Source organism: Agelaius phoeniceus, chromosome 2 (assembly GCF_051311805.1).
Source record: "Agelaius phoeniceus isolate bAgePho1 chromosome 2, bAgePho1.hap1, whole genome shotgun sequence".
NCBI classification, from domain to species: domain Eukaryota; kingdom Metazoa; phylum Chordata; class Aves; order Passeriformes; family Icteridae; genus Agelaius; species Agelaius phoeniceus.
The window spans coordinates 64560621-64579178 of record NC_135266.1 but is presented as its reverse complement, the minus strand read 5'-3'; the positions used below and the strand labels follow the sequence as shown (position 1 = coordinate 64579178).

General features: G+C 41.9%; 1 long non-coding RNA gene across 3 annotated transcripts in view; it reads left to right on the top strand.

The window, feature by feature from the left end:
- The first annotated feature begins 749 nt into the window (after positions 1–749).
- The window catches only part of LOC143693354 (uncharacterized), a 67497-nt gene continuing 49688 nt past the window's right edge, over positions 750–18558 (top strand). For 2 of the 3 annotated variants that reach the window (XR_013180936.1, XR_013180934.1), the window contains exon 1: positions 1152–8489. This is a non-coding gene — a long non-coding RNA (uncharacterized LOC143693354). Of the gene's footprint in view, positions 992–1151; positions 8490–18558 lie in introns of those variants that run through there. The other variant, XR_013180935.1, reaches the window with a different exon arrangement.

Sequence of the window (18558 nt, the reverse complement as noted above, 5' to 3'; positions counted from 1 at the left end):
TTCTTCTTTAGCCATGTTTGCGGTCATTAGAGAAGGTCAGTGTGCAACGAGCGCTGTAAAAGGCAGTGCCATCAAACCAGCAAAGGAATGAAAGAGTTGTCAAAGCTTGTTTTTTTGCAGTCCATCAATACCTCCCTTTTGGACAGGCATAATGTGAAAGTTTTTAATTCCAGACCCTTTGTCTGGAGGCTCCTGCTGAGTGTGCACCCCAGACAGAGAGCATACTCAGGACAGAGAGCGTTTCCTGAAGGAGCATCCCTGTGACCTTTAGTGCCTGCCGCACGGAGGAGGAGGAGTTGTGGCACACAGAGATGGCAGCCGAGAGATGCTGCCCTCGCTGGGCACAGCCGCAGGGCACCCCAGCTGCCACAGGCCTTTGTCATCCCTCCCACGGGCAGGACAAGGCCAGGCCTGGGCTCAGCCTCCAGGTGGGAATGGACAACCCAGGAAAGGTTGAGACAGGATTACTCGGCTTTAACCAGCCTTGCACGTTGCTGCCCAGCTCTGCATATGGTGCTGCGTAACTTCAATGCCTGGTGCAACCTTGTTTGCCCAGAATAAAACCAGCAGGAACTGGTGAGGGATCCTGGCCAGTGCCCTCCAGGCTGCCTCTGGCACCGGGATGCGCAGGCGTGCGCGGCTCCCGGGGTGACAGGCTTGGGCTGCATCGATGTCTGTCGGTGATCGCCATGCCGGCTCTGCTCCGGAGGGGCCCCGCAGCGCCCTCGGTGCCCCCGGGTCCCCGCGGCGCGGCCGGCGGGGCTGCGTGGGGCCGCCCTTCCCGCGGCCGCCAGCGGGTGGCGCTGCCGAGTCACCGACGGGGCGCGGCGGGGGCTGCGCGGGAGCGGAGCGGGAACGCACCGGGAGCGGGAACGGAGCCGGGAATGCCCCGGGAGCGGAGAGGGAACGGAGCGGGAGCGGAGCGGGAACGGAGCGGGAGCCGGGTCTGGCGCGGCGGCCCCGTCGTGGGTGGCGGGAGGCTGCGGAGAAGGTGAGAAACTGGGCGCGGAGCGGGCGCGGGGAGGGAGGAAGGCGAAGGTGGGAGGAATTAAAAGCGAAAAAAGTGATGCTGCCGCGGGGGCTGCGGAGGGCTGAGCGAGTGGTGGGAGGCGGGGCCGGGCCGCGGAGGCATGGATGGGGTGGCGGAGGAGAGGAGGGGAAGGGAGAGAGGAGGCAGGGAAAGGAGGGAAAGGAAGAAAAATAAATAAATAAACAAAAGGAAGAAACTTCTTGCGTTTTCCCCTCAGCTTTTTCAGAAGGTCAAAACAATTAAGCTAACTATCCCTATTTTTTATTACTATTAAATTTCCACCCACTTCCACGCTATCTGCAGGGATTGAAAGTGCAGGAACTCAAACACTGCAGGAAGGCTCTTTTCCAATGCAATGTTTGCTGCACTCCCCAAAGCGCTGAAAATCTACACCAAGAGACAAGTTTCTTTTTTTTTTAATCACACGGTTACTGTGGTGATACCTCAAGTGCAACTCTGCCTTCGCTAATGGCAGCATGTACCAGTATAGCACCTACCTCCCCTGAGGAGTCAAAAATGGCACCAGTGAAGAGGAGCCTGAACTAGACTTACCCAGTAGGACTGTGCTGCTTGCACTGTGCTGTGACATCCAACAGGTATGTTCTGTCTTCAGAGTCACACTCATGGGCTCAACGCTTGCCAGCAGCATAAGACTACACAAAATGGAGTATCACTGGGCATTCCTCATTTTAGTGGTAGTTCTGGAAATGCTGAAAGCTTTCTGCATACAACCAGGTGAGGGAAAGGTCCTTAGTGCTACAATAATAGTCTTTAACCCAAAGACTTTACTTGCTTGGGTGATTTTCTTTTGTTTTTTTTTTTTTTTTTCTTTTTAGGAAATCATATTATCCACCTTTTCATCTGTTCCCTTGCATTGTCCCCTGGAAGGCTATTAATATTGCAATGTCCAAGCCCTGAGTTATGTTTGGCCCCTGCCATTGCACACACTGTGGAGGTAGCCACAGTACTGCCAGGAGACACAGCAACACCCACATGCGCCTGAAGGAAAATTACAATAACCACTTTCCAAAGGAATCTGCTAATCATTTTTGTTTCACCTTTTCAAATAACTGCTGGTGACTCAGGCTTGACATGGCTCCCATAATCTTCACACATAATTAAGCAATTTATACCTTGTATCTGTGGGTAGACGCTGCTGTCAACACTCAGGCTGGTTCTGGAAATGGCTGAATTGCTTTCCTGGGGAAAAAAGAACTAATAAACAACAACCACCTCTTGCTTTCTGCCACCTTTGATTAAATAATCTTAAATAACAAGGCTGTACAGTAGGGAAATTTGCTTGTGTGGGCCATTGATTTTGAAGCTGATGTGACAGCTTGTTGCACGACTCTGTACACATTCTTCCATTTCATGGTGATGAATGCAAGAGATGAGCGGAGCGAGAAGTTCTTCACTTTTGTTACTCTAAATTGATAAAATAAGCTATTTTGGCTCTGATGTTACACTGATACCAGTGTTTCCCACCTCGGCAGTCTGAAAGTGGCCGTAGTGTCTATAGCATGGGCTGAGGAGCCCCAGAGTGGACTCCTACAAACCCAGAGTCTTGCTGCCACCACTCCCACTGCAGCATCAGTGTCAGAGGGAGCAGGGAGAAAGTCTTGCTGCCTCCATAGGTTACCATTTGCCTGTGTTAATAGAACATTCTGGGTAATACACGTGCTATCTTCAGTTTTCTGAACTTTTCTTGCATGGACAGGGTTGTCCCAAATTTATGTATTGTCAAGGAGCCCTGCAAGGGCCCCAGGACATCTCGACTCTGAGAGGGAAACTTGTGCTGGGGGTTAAACAGGCTGCAGTGTCCAACCAGACATTTAGAAGAGATCCAGACTATGTAACACATGGACATAAATTAAACTGGGAAAAAAAAAAAAAAGTTAGACTTGTGGAATCCTCAGTTAGAGGTGAAAAACATTATTTCTTCTTCTCTTCCCCAGAGTGAAATAGGATGGTTTCTTTGATAACTGCACCATCCAAACCACTTTTTAGACTCATGGCTTACTTCCATTATTTTAGTAAAGGTGTGTCTCATTCTGCATGTAATATTTGAAACAGGGGAGACTAGGTAGCACTTTCCAGGCTAGCTAGTCCATAACCACACAGAATGCTATCATGGAAGAGTGACTTCTCAGTCTCATGCAAAGGGAGGAGAAATTTAACACAGTTAAGAAAATGCAGATGCAACCCACTTATTGGGAGGATTTTTCCAGTTGTTGGATGCTGCAGGTGGTGGAAGAGTCCCTCCAGAAAATATTGGTTTGCTCTTCATCCTGGCACATGCTGAACTCATCTGCACAAAGCAAAAGGAGACACTAGAATTAAGTCAAGGAATCAAACAGTTTTTCATAGAAAAGCTCATAGACCATTTCTCCCCCATTTTTTCCCACTTTTTTTTTCTTTTTTTTCAAATGAGAAAAGCAGTTATGTTAAAAACATCATGGGGAGTAATTCTAAACTGGCAGAGAGATGGGATAGATGATTGAATAGATTCTTTCCATCTCCGCATTTTGTGATCTATGAACTCACCTTTGGGAAACTTTTCTCATTTCAGACTGAGTTTCTCTCCCCCAGGCTTGTCTGAAGAAGGTGAGATATTTAACCTAAGCAGCATTAACACTACAACTGTGTTTTGGCTTTAAAAGCTAGCAAGATGTCTCAGCCTGAAGAAGCCATCACAGCGTGACTCCTCTCTCTTTTGCTTTCTTCCTGGAGGCCTCTCCACAATAATTTCTGCTGGAGCTCCATCCACACTGCAAGCCAGAGATGTAGTCAGCTGGATGTGCTGTGGGGCACATGCATCCTAAGGTGTGCTGCACCAACTCCCTTAGGACTTCCTTTTGCTTCCTGGCTTGCTCCTCACAGGCTGAAAGCTCACATGAAGGACACCAGTTAAATATGGTTTTTAGTTTTTAAGAAAAAGCCCATCTTTCTTCCCTGTGGTGGATGGTCCTCTTGCCAAGGACTGTCCAGAGAAGCCCTGCAGCTCAGTGCTGCTTCCAACACTAGGTTGGTGCTTAGGGAGCATGGCAGTATCCTCAGCCAGTAATCCCATTTAATGGGGCTCATTGTAATGCAGGGGAACTGGGTGACAGGCATAAAAATAAGGAATCTGCAGAGAAGTCCACTTGGGACCTAATGACTCATAGTATAGCATTTTTTTTGGAGAGCAAACAGCAAATTAGGGGAGAGCCTTCAAAAATGAAAGGTGTGGAGGAAAGAGGAAAGGACTGGAGTCACCAAAAGAAAAAAGGAGTCAAAGCATTTGACCAAGCACCTGGGAATGAAGAATGAGAATAATTTGTAGGAATGACAGTCTGTGCACATGTGGTGATGTGCTGATGATACTGTGAGGCTTGCAAAAGGATCTGGGAGATCCTCAGCTATAGAGCAACTGATTTTCCTCTGGCTTCATTCCCATAAAAATCACTTCTGTCACAGTACCCAGGCATTGCTTCTCCTAGGCTGGGTTCTTCTGGGTGGTTGATTTTACTCCAAGCAGCTGCATTTATAGCCAAAAGCCTGCGATCCAGAATAATGTTAAATTTAGTTTACAGCTCAGAGGATGTAAGGAGGAAGTAATGTGGATATCAGTTCAGGAAAAAAAAACAAACCAGTAACCTGGAAACAGAGACATAAGAGGACATTCACCCATTTCAGCTAGAACAGTTTACCATCACATGGTGCTAAGGGACAGCATCAGGCTTATATCCAGTGGTCTACAGGTTTTCCTTATATTCTTATTAAACTTTCCAAATTAGAGACAGTGCAAACTTATGTAAATAACAGTATGTAATACATAACTATTTTTGATGTAAAAATGACTCCTGGTGCCAAGAAACAATTAATATTTGAAAAAGAAAAACCTCAGAAAAATCTAATTTCATTTATATTTCTTTTCAGCCTGGAACTTTATGGCTTGGAGAATGGATACACTGACCTTTTGCTGGTGTGTGCTTCAGCTCTTGCCACAGGCATCTGAGTGCAAGGGAGCTCAGCTGTCCTCCCCAAACCCCTCCACATGCAGACTCCGGTGATCAGGAGCCTGTGCTGGTCTTGCCACAGATTTCCTGTGCGGTCTTGGATAGGAAGGTGTCTGTGTGCCTCAGTTTTTCCATCTGTAAAATAAGAACGATATTACACTGCTTCACCAGTGCAGCTAAATTTCTGCTTTAAAAGCACTCTGTGACCTTTGGGTGAATGGTGGTAATGAGCTGTTTGCCTTATTTATAAGTATCATTTGCTGTGATATAAATATTTTTTGTATTGTTCATACTGTGTTTATTTTGTGCAAGTGAATACAGTCCCAATGAAAGCAGGAGACCAAGTATTTTGCTTTCCCACATAACTCAACCAGTGTTCCCAAATTCTGATCTCTAACACCTCTGCTATTGCAGTCCTGGGCCTCTCTTGAGCAGAAACTGCTGATCATGCCAAATTCTCTGGTGTTTTGTAATGTGGGCTAACATGGGCTGAGGTTTGGATGAGACCAATAGACTCATTTTCACTTAGGGCCTGCAGCAGCACTGAAGCTGGAGAGAACAGAAATGAAAGGTCAGTGTTTCCCTTCCCTGAGCCACACAGCTCCTGTTTGAAAGCAAATAAAAATATAATATGACTCCTAATATTTATAAATATTTTTTGATAGCTTTAGTGCCTTTCTCCCAACTTTACACCAAGAGGACATCTAGATGTTATTACTTTTATACATTTGCATTGTTTCTTGGAAGGTTTGCCTGAAATAAAAACAACTGTAGACCTATTACTTCTCTCATTTTTCTAATTTTGTGTGTCTCGGGTTATGTGTAAAGTGTTAGCCAATATTTAGTTGCCTTTCTGAACAAAGTGGGTGAATATGACCATGCACTTTGAGAAAATGAGGTCTGAATAGACCTGGATAAGCAATTAAGTTGCCACAACTTAAGGCGTGTCTTTAGAGAATGATTAAAGTGAGCACTTAGCTTGGGTGAGCTGGGATCATGTGCACAATAAATTACTATGGCTTGGTAGATGAATAAATTGTTAAATCATTTATTTGAATTTTCCATGTCCATGTCCTGAAGGACATGACAGTATCCGCTTTCCACTTCCAAGGGTAGATTCAGCTGCTTTTCCAGATTTCCTTTGGAGTCGATCAGAGAGGCACACACAAGCAAAGAGATGACCCCACTTATTTTGTGCATTCTGTTTTGGAATGGTGGAAATCAAACACTTTGAGGGCTAAAGTTGGTCAGATGAATCCTATATGAAATACGTACAATGGTATTATTATCAGAACTTCTTTTCTTGAAGGGGTGTAGCCATTGAAGGATAGTATCCTAGAATTATTTGGGTTGGAAGGGACTTTAAGGATCATCTAGTTCCAAACTCCCTGCCATGGATAGGGACACCTTCCACTAGACTGATTTGCTCAGAGTTCCATCCAACCTGGCCTTGAACACTTCCAGGAATGGGGCATCCACAGCTTTCCTGGTCAACCTATTCCAGTGTTTCACCACCCTCACATTAAAGAATTTCTTTAATAATGCTAATAATAATGCTAATAATAATAATAATAATAATATTATGGGCACATATAAAACCTTGAGACAAGCTTAGCAGCTCAATATACACATCAAATATCAGAAAGCTGGTGATGCAGCCAAGCCCTCAAATGCCACTACCACTACCCCATTTGTTTTGAGAGGAATTCTGCTGTGGACAGCCCAATGGTCTAAGAAGGACTGTTTCTCAACAGGTATACTACTTGAGACAGTCATGTCATGTGTCTGAAGGAGTCATCCAAGCAGCACATAAGGAATTACTTAGGATTTACTTCAGTACAGAAAGACAATCCACAGGGACATTTTATCTCCAGTTAATACATTGCATCGCACGCTGGAACCTACACAGAAAATCACTGAGCGATTGCTGCTTAAGCTCATATCTAGTTGTAAACTCAGTGCTGCCTTCCAAACCTTTCTCCAAGACCTGATATCCAGGTCCCTGTTAAAGGAGACATTGGATGGAATGTATTGCATGGCGGTGCCTCGTCACAAGCAGCACAGTATAAAAAGTCTGTGGCAAGGTATACAGATCAAATCTGAGAAAGAGTGACTAGCAAATAAGGGTGAATCTCCAGAAGTCTGAATCAAGTAGCCCCTATTTGCATTGAATATTGCTGAGAATTTATGAAAAACATGAAAATATAGTCTGATGAGATTGCTCACCATTTGCATCTCTAATTACATGAGAAAGACTACCAAAAAAAAAATAATTGTGCTTTTCATTGGATCTTCTGCTACAGGTATTCATTATCATGAGAAATGTGAAGCTGCAGAAGAAGCAGAAGAAGGAAAACAAGCTGTTGTGGAATTGTGTGAAACTTTGAATTTATTTGACTGAGGTCAGGACTGCAAGTTAACCCTTGTATCAGAAACCAACCTACCTACATTATAGTCTGCCTGCCTGACATTGCTCTTATTGGTGGTGAGGGTCTTTCATTGAAACAGAAATATAGAAGTTATTGTTACCCTGGGTATGACATCTCACCCTACAATAGTTGCTTTGTGATTGAAATGAGTTTTTGACCTAGCAGAGTTTATAACAAGCCAAATTTGAGCAGACACAGCCTCAGGTCACTTGAGCACATTACAGGGACAGAGCAGAAGAACATGATGGTGATCAAGCAGCTGGCTGGGGAAGCCCTGCTGGTGGAGTCCTATGCACTTGCTCCTCATCAAACCTCAACAAAATTTTACAGGGAACAAGCAAGCAGTCCCTTCCCTACTGAGCATAATATATTTTCATGTGGTAAAGAATTAGGTGGATTCATTTTCTGATGTAATTGAAGAAAAACAGGATACCAGGATATACACTGTACTGTAAATATGATAGGCATAATGGTATAATTGGAAAAGGTGCTCCATGTTTCTCCTCCTTTCTGGAAATAAATATAACCAAAGGCAATAAAAGTATCAGTAGGGAATAAATAAATAAAGAAAAAAGGTTCTGTGCTGAAGATAGTTAAGCAAACAAGCAGGAATGGATTTATCAGCATAAGGGGAGGAATAGGAGCTAACAGGAATAAAGTAGAGGGGAGCACACAGAAAGAAGATGTGGCACTTGTCTGCTAGGAGAAAGATTCTTCTTCCAGAGATTAAAGGAATCACTTTATCTCCTGCATTTTTTTTTTCTTAAGAAAAGCCACAAAAAGGGTAAGACCAACAGAACTTCCCAGAAGCAGGCTTAATGAAAACTGAGGTGAAATCTCTGTGGGCTGCAACTCAAGTGTCTATTGGTGAGAAGGAGGCAGAAGACTCAGCACCCAGAATGCTGCTAAGGGAGGCAAGCCTGAGGGTGCCACTTTGACAGCCATGGCCATGGAGGAAAGCTGGAACAAGCAGTCCTGAACGGAGCTCAGATCCGGTGACCTCTGTGATCAGACCATGTATCACAAACTAAAGTGAGTCCATTAACAAAACCTTGTCACTTGTTTGCTAAAATTTTGCTGAAGGCATTTTAAAATTTGGCTAATGAAAAAGCTACATGCTCCTTTCCAGACTTGCTTAGGGAGGAAGCTCTTTTCAGAGATACCTGGGGTAACTCAAAGTATCACTACAGAGCTGTTTGTCATATATGGGGCACTTCAGTTTTTTGTCCACTTTGATAGGTCTGTTTAAAAGTCACTGTGGTGCTCTCACTGAAAGTTACCTTTTCCTTATTTTTTCCCTATAAGAACTACTCTTTGTGTGCCAAGTCAGTTGAGGGAATGTGACCATTCTCAGATACTACTAGAAATCAGTTATTGGACATGAACAGTAGTTTGGGTTAAATTTACTTGGAACAAGTTATTTACAGAAATGTTCATCATCAATACAAAAAGAGGGCTGAAGAATTCTAATACAATGAACACCTTAATTATTTCAAAGCTTCTAGCATCTATGTTAATTTGTTATCTCTTCTGGTTTATATCCTCATGTTGGTTGATGGACCTATATCTAATATTTAAATCTTCTATCCATATAGTTCCTCATATTTGATGTTATTTTTATTATAGTCTTCAAAATTACCTTTAATAAAGCCCCAAATTTTGGTACCACTGAAATTACCAAGTATATGTTTATGAGCTCTATCTCTTAAAGAGCAAATATAAAATCAAACTGGATTTTTTTTGTGTTAGCTGTTTTCAACTTCTGAAATGAACGAGGAAAGCTTTGAAAAAAATTTTGAAGTGTTCTCTGAAATATCTCCTTACTTAAAACAAAGACATATCACATCAGCCATTACAAAAATATTCTCCTTTGCCAAGAGACCACACATGAAGCTTCAGGTGGGAAAAAATTAGGCTTACAAAAGAAGAAGAAAAAACTATTGGGTCTTCCAATAAAAATCAACATGGAACTGCTACTGTAGTTCATTACAGAGACTCATAAAAACATTTCCAGTTGCTCCCTAGTAGGTCTCATTTCCATAAGCAAAACCCCTCTTTATTTCTTCCACAGTTTCTTATAGGTCTTTAAGGAGCTATGAAAAGTCTCTTGCCAACAGGGAATTTCTTGCAGAAATAAAGTGTCTTAGGAAACATTTTTTTATAGATCTGGAAACATATTAATGATTAAAGGCCTGATCCTTCAGAGCTGAGTGTTTGCAGTTTCCATTGTCTTCTGTGTGAATTACAGATGCTGGGCATCTTTTCATATCAGCTATAATATCTGAATACCTCAAGTGTTAGATGATTGTACCAGGCTTGAAGGAAACCTTAGTGCTTTGCCTTAGGAACCACACAACAGAACACAGGTTCTCATATTGAAACCCATGAGTTTCAAATTCAGGAATCAGGTCCTTAAAATCATGGGACAGGCTTAAAATTCATGAGCTTTTTCAGTTTTTATATGATTCATTACTTTGAATCTTTTTTTCAAAGTCAGCTTCTTGCCTTTTAGGTTTTCTCTGCAGAAATCCAGGCTGGAAATGCATTTTTCTTTAGTATAGAATGGTTTACTTACCTGTCTCCTGCACCTGGGGCTAAATAAGGATGCCAACACATTTAGTGTTGCACTACAGGCCTTGATGTGGCAAAGTCATTGTCCCTCTTGCAGGTCTGGTGCCGTGCTCCTGCTTGTCTGTCCCGGCACAGCCCTGTGCTTTCTCAACACTTAGCTGGGGACACAGACTCATATGTGAACCAGAAAAAAAAAAATCTGTGGGAGGCAGAGCTGCAGCTGCTGGAGGAGCTTATTTTATCTGTCAGCAACTGTACATGAACCCTCTCTACTACAGGATAAAATCTGACAGAGAGGCATAAGTCCTGACAGAGAAAGTTTTATGTACATTGAAGTCCCCATCAACCTGTCAATGCATAAATGGCCATGTGCAATGTAAGTGATGATTAAAAGTGATCCAAAAGAAAGCATTTAAAAACCAAATGAACCAACCCACTACACCAGATCTACACCAAAGCTTCTTGATAAGTTAAACTGTTTTTAACTTGGAGATCAGCAACAAAAGGCCTGACTGCCAAAAGGCATTTTAGACATTCAGCAGATTTCCTTTTAAAACGTAAGATAAGAAACCATCAAAATATAAATGAAAAAGACCCCAGTCAATGGTATAAAATTTCTTGAGGAATCAAGGAGAGCGTGTCCCATTTATGGGTCTGCTTTCAGGGTCTTTTCCCTCTCTGGCAAAACCAGTTTAGAGTTGGAATGGCCACATTCAGCCTACAGCCCAATAGAGGCTCCCCTTGGAAGGATATTTATTATTCCTGCTGCCTTTAATTGCCTGGTTAATCTGTGTAACCAAGTACTGTAATCCATGTAATCCCATGGCCTTTTCACTTGTCCTTTATTGACCAGACAGGTATTTGTTTTGCTGCTGCTTGTGCTCTTCCCTCCACACAGGCTGTCAGCTCTTCACACATGAGGATTTTCCACCTCACTCAGTGTTTGTACAGAGCTGGCACAACCGGACCGGCCTGAAGCTTCCAAGGGCTACCAGATAAAGCAAACAAATACCCCTGAAGCCGCCCTAGTGATTTGCTGAGGTTTATTTGTCTCTTTATACCATTGAAGCTGGCAGAGGGCAAGGGAATGAGAAGAAAAATTACATTTTCCTTTAAAAAAAAGAAAAATAATAGAGAATCAGGTGTTGTGGGGAACCAAGCTCCATCCATAGTGTTCTCAGACCTCTGGGTAATCACCTTCTGGGGAGGTACCAGAAACAAACTCTGATTTTTCAAAGATGAAAGTCAGCTCAATGTATTCTGTAAGGCAATGACAATTAAGTCAGTAATATTTTCTCAGAACCTTTCCATCAATATAAGGTACTCCTTTAATTGTGTCATTCAAATAACATTGCAATTGTGGGTCAAAAATGTAATTCTTCATTTTCCTGCATTTCCATGCCACTGAGGTTAACAGATGTACCTACTCCAGTAATATGTCCATATGAATGTCTGCTCTAGACCTATACACTGAATAAATGACTGAGGATATTTGTCAAGCTGCCCCTGGGAGTGGCCTCATATTTTTTGTATAAGCTTCAGATAAAAGTCTAAACATCTGGATACTTATAAAAATCATCTAGAGCTCCTGGATGTTGAGTCTTTTCTCTCATTCATTTGGACTGAAATTGTCAGTGGGCACAGAAGTGTTGTAATGTGAGGCATAACCAGCCAGTGGACAGAAATAGGAATCAGATGTCTTTCAAATAAAACTCGCCTCTCCACCAGCAATCCTCCAGCGAATCTCCCACACCTGTGGATGAGGGTTGCACTGCTGTTACTGCCATTTAGAACTCTTTTAATGCTGGATGTGTTTTTTAAAAGACAGCTCTCACAGCTTATAAAGCAAGGTTTTGGCTTCGGCTAATGAAAAGCATTAGCGTACTGTGGGAGGTGCACGGAGAGAAAGATTATAATTAAATCTCTCCACTCCTCTCCTGTCTCTAAGGGCTTGGATAAGAAACAGTTCTTCTGGGCAGCTGAATTTTAGCTAAATAAGATAGCTGGGGGAGGGAGCCTTCTTGGTGGTTTCATATATGCTTGCACATGTGGTAGGGCCAGGGAACATTTCTGATGAAAATAAAATTGTTCTGGGCTCAATCCAGCTGAAAATACCGGCAGCTTGCCGGGCCCTGCAACTTTCATAAGGTTGCAGATCCTGGCTCCTAGCAGGAAGTTTGGCCCAGCCACTGTAGAAGGCCCAGCAAGCGAAACAATAGCTTTATGCCTGAAAATTGCTCATCAAGTTGGGAGAGGCAGGAGGACACGCACCAACACGCTCCCTCTGTCCCAATGCTGCCGAGGCTGGGCTCCTTCTTGTGCCTGCAATCCCCCTTGCCCCACAGCCTGTGAGCACAGCCAAGAAGTTACACAGGAGTCCAAAGCTGGAGGCTGTGGCTCCTCTGCTCACAAAAAAGGGCTGGTGGGCCTTGGCATCTCGTAGGCTGTTGGTGATGACCAGTAATGGTCTGCTGCAGGGTGAACACGGCTCTCCTCTCATCCTCCTGTGTGTTCCTTTTACTATCAGCCTCTCCTGAGTTTGATTTGGTCTTGAAGAGCAAGTGTTTGCTGAAATGATTTACAATTTACATGAATTTATATAGCACCCTTTAAGTACATCACAAGTGTGTCTTTATAAGAACTAAGTTTGAAACAATGTAGGTGCAACATGCCAAAAAAATACAGCTATTGAAAACAGAAGACTAAAAGACTCCAAACAACATTTTAAAACTTCTGAAGGAATTTGATGTAAAACCTTTTCTTGGAGTATAAGGGAATGTTGGATTCATGGCTTTGTACTGCTGGGAGGTGTGTTCAATACACTCTTAGGTTGAGAATGGAGACTGAGCCCGTGTTGGGCAAAAAAAACCCAAAAAAATCCGAGTTCCTAACCTAAGTCAGATATTAGAGACATGGGCAACAATAATGATTTAAACTTAATGCTACAGAAGTAATTCCTGCAGCTGTTTGGAGCAGACTCAGCTCTGCATCATCTCAGTATTTGCATCTCATTACCCTAAAATCTCTGGTGGTCCAGAACTTCTCACAACATGACAAGATGGCCTGTTCCAGGACCAGAAACAGGGGCCACATGAGCAGGGTCAGTTCGCCTTTCTGACATATGATCAAATGCAGCTGCAAAATTTTGCTTTAAGTTTCTTTTAAAAGGAAAAAAGACAAGTTTCTACCAAAACACAACCCTGATTCTGGCAAATCTGCACCTTTTTCAGGATTATACTGCTCTGGAGGAGTGGAAAGGCCCATAGTCACACTGATTTCTACCAACAGAAAGGTTTTTTTTTTTCAAAAAGTTGTTGTTTTTTTCCAAAAACATTCCTTACTAGAAATATTCACAAGCACAGAAAACATGGAATATAGTGAAAAATAATGTTGAAGTAAAACCAAGCTGCTAGTGCCCCTTGTCATCTCTTTAATCACTGATAAGCCCTTGCACCCACAGACTTTTAATGTAATTTAAACCAGCAGTAATTAGTCCCCATCCAAAGAGAACTTATAAAAAAACATCAACCCACCATGAGGACAGACACCCTAAGATGCTACACACACACACTTGCATGCTGTACTGACTGAAGCCTTCATTTTCCCTTTCCTGTAGGGGAACAGCTCTTTTTCCTGTGGCCATGGAGTTAACCTGAAAATTTCCCAGCCACTCATGTTTTTTCTGGTCTAGCAAAGCTTTCTCAAATATTTCAGCTGTGGTTGGATAGCAGGCCTGATTCTGTACTTGGGAAGTGACTGAAAATTTTGGTCTTTATTTCAGTGTATTCAGGATTAGATCTTGCCAAGGAGCAGAAATCTAGTAAGTATATGTGTGTGACCTTTGCTTTCAGAGTTTCTCAGATCTTGGACTACCAGGTCAGTCTCTCTTTAGAAGCACATATTTGAAGAGAATGTAAATAGGCACATGTAGACACACACTCCATGCATGCATATATATATAATAATAATATTACTTTATTACCAGAACTGTGCGAACCTGTTACCTGATCTAAATACAAACCAATATTACTTTAATGATGGAAATCTTTGCTTTTCACAGCAGTTGTCTTTGTTGAATTAAACAAAGACAACACTTTTATCAGAAATATACCTAGACATGTAATCCAAATGATACAGAGGCCTGTTAAGCACAGAGAGATACTTTACCTTCAGTTATACCAATGTAACTGCTGCTCAAGATGAAAGACATCCCTCTGATCTTGCAGCAGGAAGATGTACTTCTTCTAAGCAAAAGACATAAAAGACCTGTCAGACTTGTGCTCCTCAGGGGGATTTATATCTCTGTAAGTGGGCCTGTTTGACTTGAAGATGTTTGTATATTCATTATGGGAGCTTTTCTTCTTCCCCTAAGTGCAGCATATGCATACAGACACAACTGCATTACATATAAAACCATAATAAATAAAATGCTTTGCTTGTGAATGTGCAGTTGAACTCTAACACGTAATTTTATGAGAGAGTATTTTTGCATAATCTGATTCTTACATTATAACATGTTTCAAATATAGTATAATGCTCTCTCACTTTGAAGTGATAGCCTGCATAGAACAACGTCTCATGGGATAAGCCAAGAGCCCCTTGCTCTTGCAAACACACTCTAAAAACAGGCTAGAGCTCTCAGAAGAAATGCACTGAATGGGTTTAGACCAGGGGCTCACAGGTCTGGATAGCATTCCAAAGGATCTTGGTAGAATTGACTGGGAACGACCCAGGACCAAGGTCCTGGCAGTCCATAGATCCCTGGAAGAGCCATCTTCTCTGAAAGCCACATTGCAGCTTGACCCATAATGGATAGGAGTTATGTACAATGAGCTCCTCTTGTATAAATGGCACCTCCACACCAAATCTTTGATGTGCTTTCCAGGGCAGTGATGATTAATTTTAAATAAACACTGTGGGAAGGCCACACCTCCCTCCATGTCCCGTTCAGCTGCTGCTTTCTGCTGAAGTGGCAGTCTTTGTCCATTGTGCTGAGAAGCAACATGTTATTCCAGATAGTCCTGTGAGGGCTCTGAGAGTCACTCTGCCTTGGACCAGGGCAGCTGGCAGTATTTCAGACCACCTAAAAGCTACCACATGATGGAGTCAGGACCATTTGCAAAAAGCTGTGGGCACAATGCCTTGAGACAAGGGTACAATGTGAGCAGGGAGGGATAACGTGACAAGGGAGGGGGGCAGCGAGACAGTGGGGACACCACGTGCCTGGTGTAAGTCCGGGGTAGAAGGGACACATCTGCACACAGAAATGAAGTCAATAAAATTGCAGTGTCTCAGGAAGCCTCTTGGAATAGGCACTGTAATCCCTGCTGTATGTATGTCTAGAAATGCATGTCACAGCATCAGTGACAGACTTCCACAGAGAAGCAAAAGGGGTTGCTTCTTCCATCTTAAAAATAATTTCCTTATTGTAATGATGGTACACAATGACATTGTTCAGTATTTAGGTACTGAATTCCCCTTTTTTAGAAGGGACTTAAACTTGAATGACCTGTGGACCTACCATCCATGTACTGAGCCCTCTTTGTTATTTGTGCTTTTCAGAGAGATTATGCTCTCATGATTTATATAAAGATTCTGCCGTCTTAGAGAGGATTTCATATGACCCCATGATCCCATTATTTAAGGACTAAGATCCTTCTTGTTAGAGGTTACTTTAACCACCATTTAAACACTCAGCTCGCCAGAACAGGGCTTTCCCTACCAGTGTCAATAAAGTTAGCTTTTGTTCAAGTGCTCTTCCTCTGCAATTAAATCACACTTGAATGGCAACAATCCTACTTTTTTGGCCTCAGTCTGGCTGCATCCACCCATGCCAGTGGCATGTTAAGCAAAATCCAAACCCAAGAGTGGATGTGGATGTGGATGTGGGTTGTGCAGCCATGACTGTGGCTCTGAGCCCCACCAGTCAGCACCAGAGTGCAAGGACTGAGCATGGAATGGTGATGGCATCCTACAAGACTGTGATGAACTCCTTAAATAGCACATGCTCAGGCAAACCCCCAAATCATTGCCACAGCAAACTGACATGATGAAAAGAACTGACTTTGAAACTACTATGTCCTTGCCTTTTTGTCTCAAGCATTTCACATTTGTGAACCATGTGAACCATGTGCTTTGTGGGCAGTTATGCTGGTAGCATTAAGATTAAAAGCTTTGTTTTAGCATGTTTAGGTAAAGAATGCTTAATAGGACTCACAGAGAATAAATACTAGGACAGTTTTAATAATAAGTGGCAATGGGCTCTTGCAAATTTCAGGGAGCTGAAAGAAAAGCCAGGAAAAAGCATAGTGAGGAATAGTATCTTTTTAGAAGACAAGTACTGCATGGACCAGAGCATTTCAATTCCACAAACAAGAGACAGAAGGAGAAAGGTAACTAGGTATAAAGGAACTACAGTGACAATATATAAGATGTGGTAGGAAAAAAGATGATGCAGACACGAATATGGCAATGCAGAAAAGTAATACAGAAAGTAAAGGCACAGGGAAATAAATGAGTCCATTAAATAGCTGTCTTTCCATTGTAGAACTGTAGGTGGATCATGAAAGGAGAAGAGGAAAATGAGGAATTCCTATAGGAATTTCATAGTTTAGAGATGGCAAAAATTCTTTTAAAGATGTAGCCAGTGATGTTTGAAATAAATCATTCCATGAGACACTTCACAGGCAGCTGAAGAAGCTAGGTGTTGCTCACAGGAGTATTACAGAGCAACATACCTACAGAGGCTGTTAAAAATCACCTGTTCCAGAAGAAGATATATCTGAGGTGACCTTTGGCTTAGTGGTCTGATATTTAGGAGATGCTTAATAGATTTTAGTGTATCAGGATAATTTCAGATAATTGAGATGTTGACTTTGTGCCAGGATTCATGAAGGTAAATGGGTAACTCTAAACAAAAGTAATGAGAGGTTCTCTCATCAGACAGAAATTTTAAGGAAAAAAATATAGAGTAAACAAAGTGAAAATTATCAATAAAGGAGGCAGAATAGAAGTCTTTCCTTGTTAGTTTGCTATTCTGTTCTTTAAATTGTTCTTGATCGATGACTTAAAAAACCCACAATAGATTGAAGAAATTACTTTATTTGACCCAACACAAATATTTTATTTGGTGTTCAAGTATAAAATGTTCTTACAATAAAGCCGAAGCAAATTTTTAAATTTAACATTTCAGACTAAAACATTCAAATACTTAGTTTTTAAAATGTCAGCCCAATACTTTTCAGCTGTTTTTTAGGTTCTCCTTGTACCCCTACATATATGAAAACACATGTTTTCAGCTGCAATAATTTCAGACATGTAACATTATTTCAGAAAATGTATTGGTCTGTTTCAATTTGCATTTTTCAATGGGTAAAAGGAACTTTAAAATAACTTTTCACTCAAATGTAACAAGGAAATTATAGATGAGAAAATATTGCCAATCAATATGGTCAAAAATACAGGTATAATTTTACATTTGTACATAGCTGCAGGAACACAGATGTTGGAACATTATGTACAGTTTTGGTCATCTCATATTTATAAGAATATGTTGAAAAACTGAAGAAGATATGAAAAAATGAGCCAGGAAAAATATTTCAGAGGAGAGAAAAAAATTCTGCACAGTGCAAGACCTCAGAATCTGTTCAAAAAGAGGATGAATAAGTAACTTGAATGTGCCACACATTCTTTCATCACAAGATATTCTGGGACTAAAGTGAAGAAAAATACAACTGAAGAAAATGTTTTGGAAAGCCAAAGCAATTTATTGTCCCAAAAGTCTTCATTTCAAGGTTAGATGTATATATGGAAGACTGTGATTCAGAGAAACTCAAGGTAGAAAACGTGATATGGAACAAATTTAATTTAAAATAAACAAACAAACACAAAAAAAACCCCAAACCCAAAGAAATCTGAACAAAATCATGGCCTATTTTATCCTAGGAAATCAATCCTGATGATCTAATAGCCTTTCTGGGCACATCTGTGTGACTTGCTGACTCTGTTTCTATGGATAACACTTTGTGGAGCAGACCCAAGTCTTCCTGTACATCCAATTTACCTTTTTTTGGCAGACTACTGAGAGGAGAGAGAGCTGTGCAGCTATTGCCAAAGCTAAGAAGAGTATCTGGGACAAGACAAAGCCCTGCTTGCAGAGAGATTTGAGCTGAAGTGCTGTCTATCTTCAAGCAAACAGCGAAGTCATGAACACTCTGAAGCCCATTCTGCCTTAGGTTCCTCGCTGCTCTTGCATGGTGTTAAATGCTGGGTGAATTCAGGGCTGCTCTTGCCCTCCCTATGCACATCTGTGCCTTCTCATTTCTAATGCTTTGTGGCGTTGAGGAGACAGAAGTTCTGTAACACTCTTGTCCCCCTTCTATAACAAAGCCATTAAGACCTCATTTAAATCTGCATCTCTCCATTGATTCCTAAAGGTTTTAGTCAGTGTGTTTGAAATTCATCCATAGTTTGTTGTACCCAGAGCCCCCAGCCCAACTTGAGCTACTGTCTTCAGAGAGGCCTGAGCCCT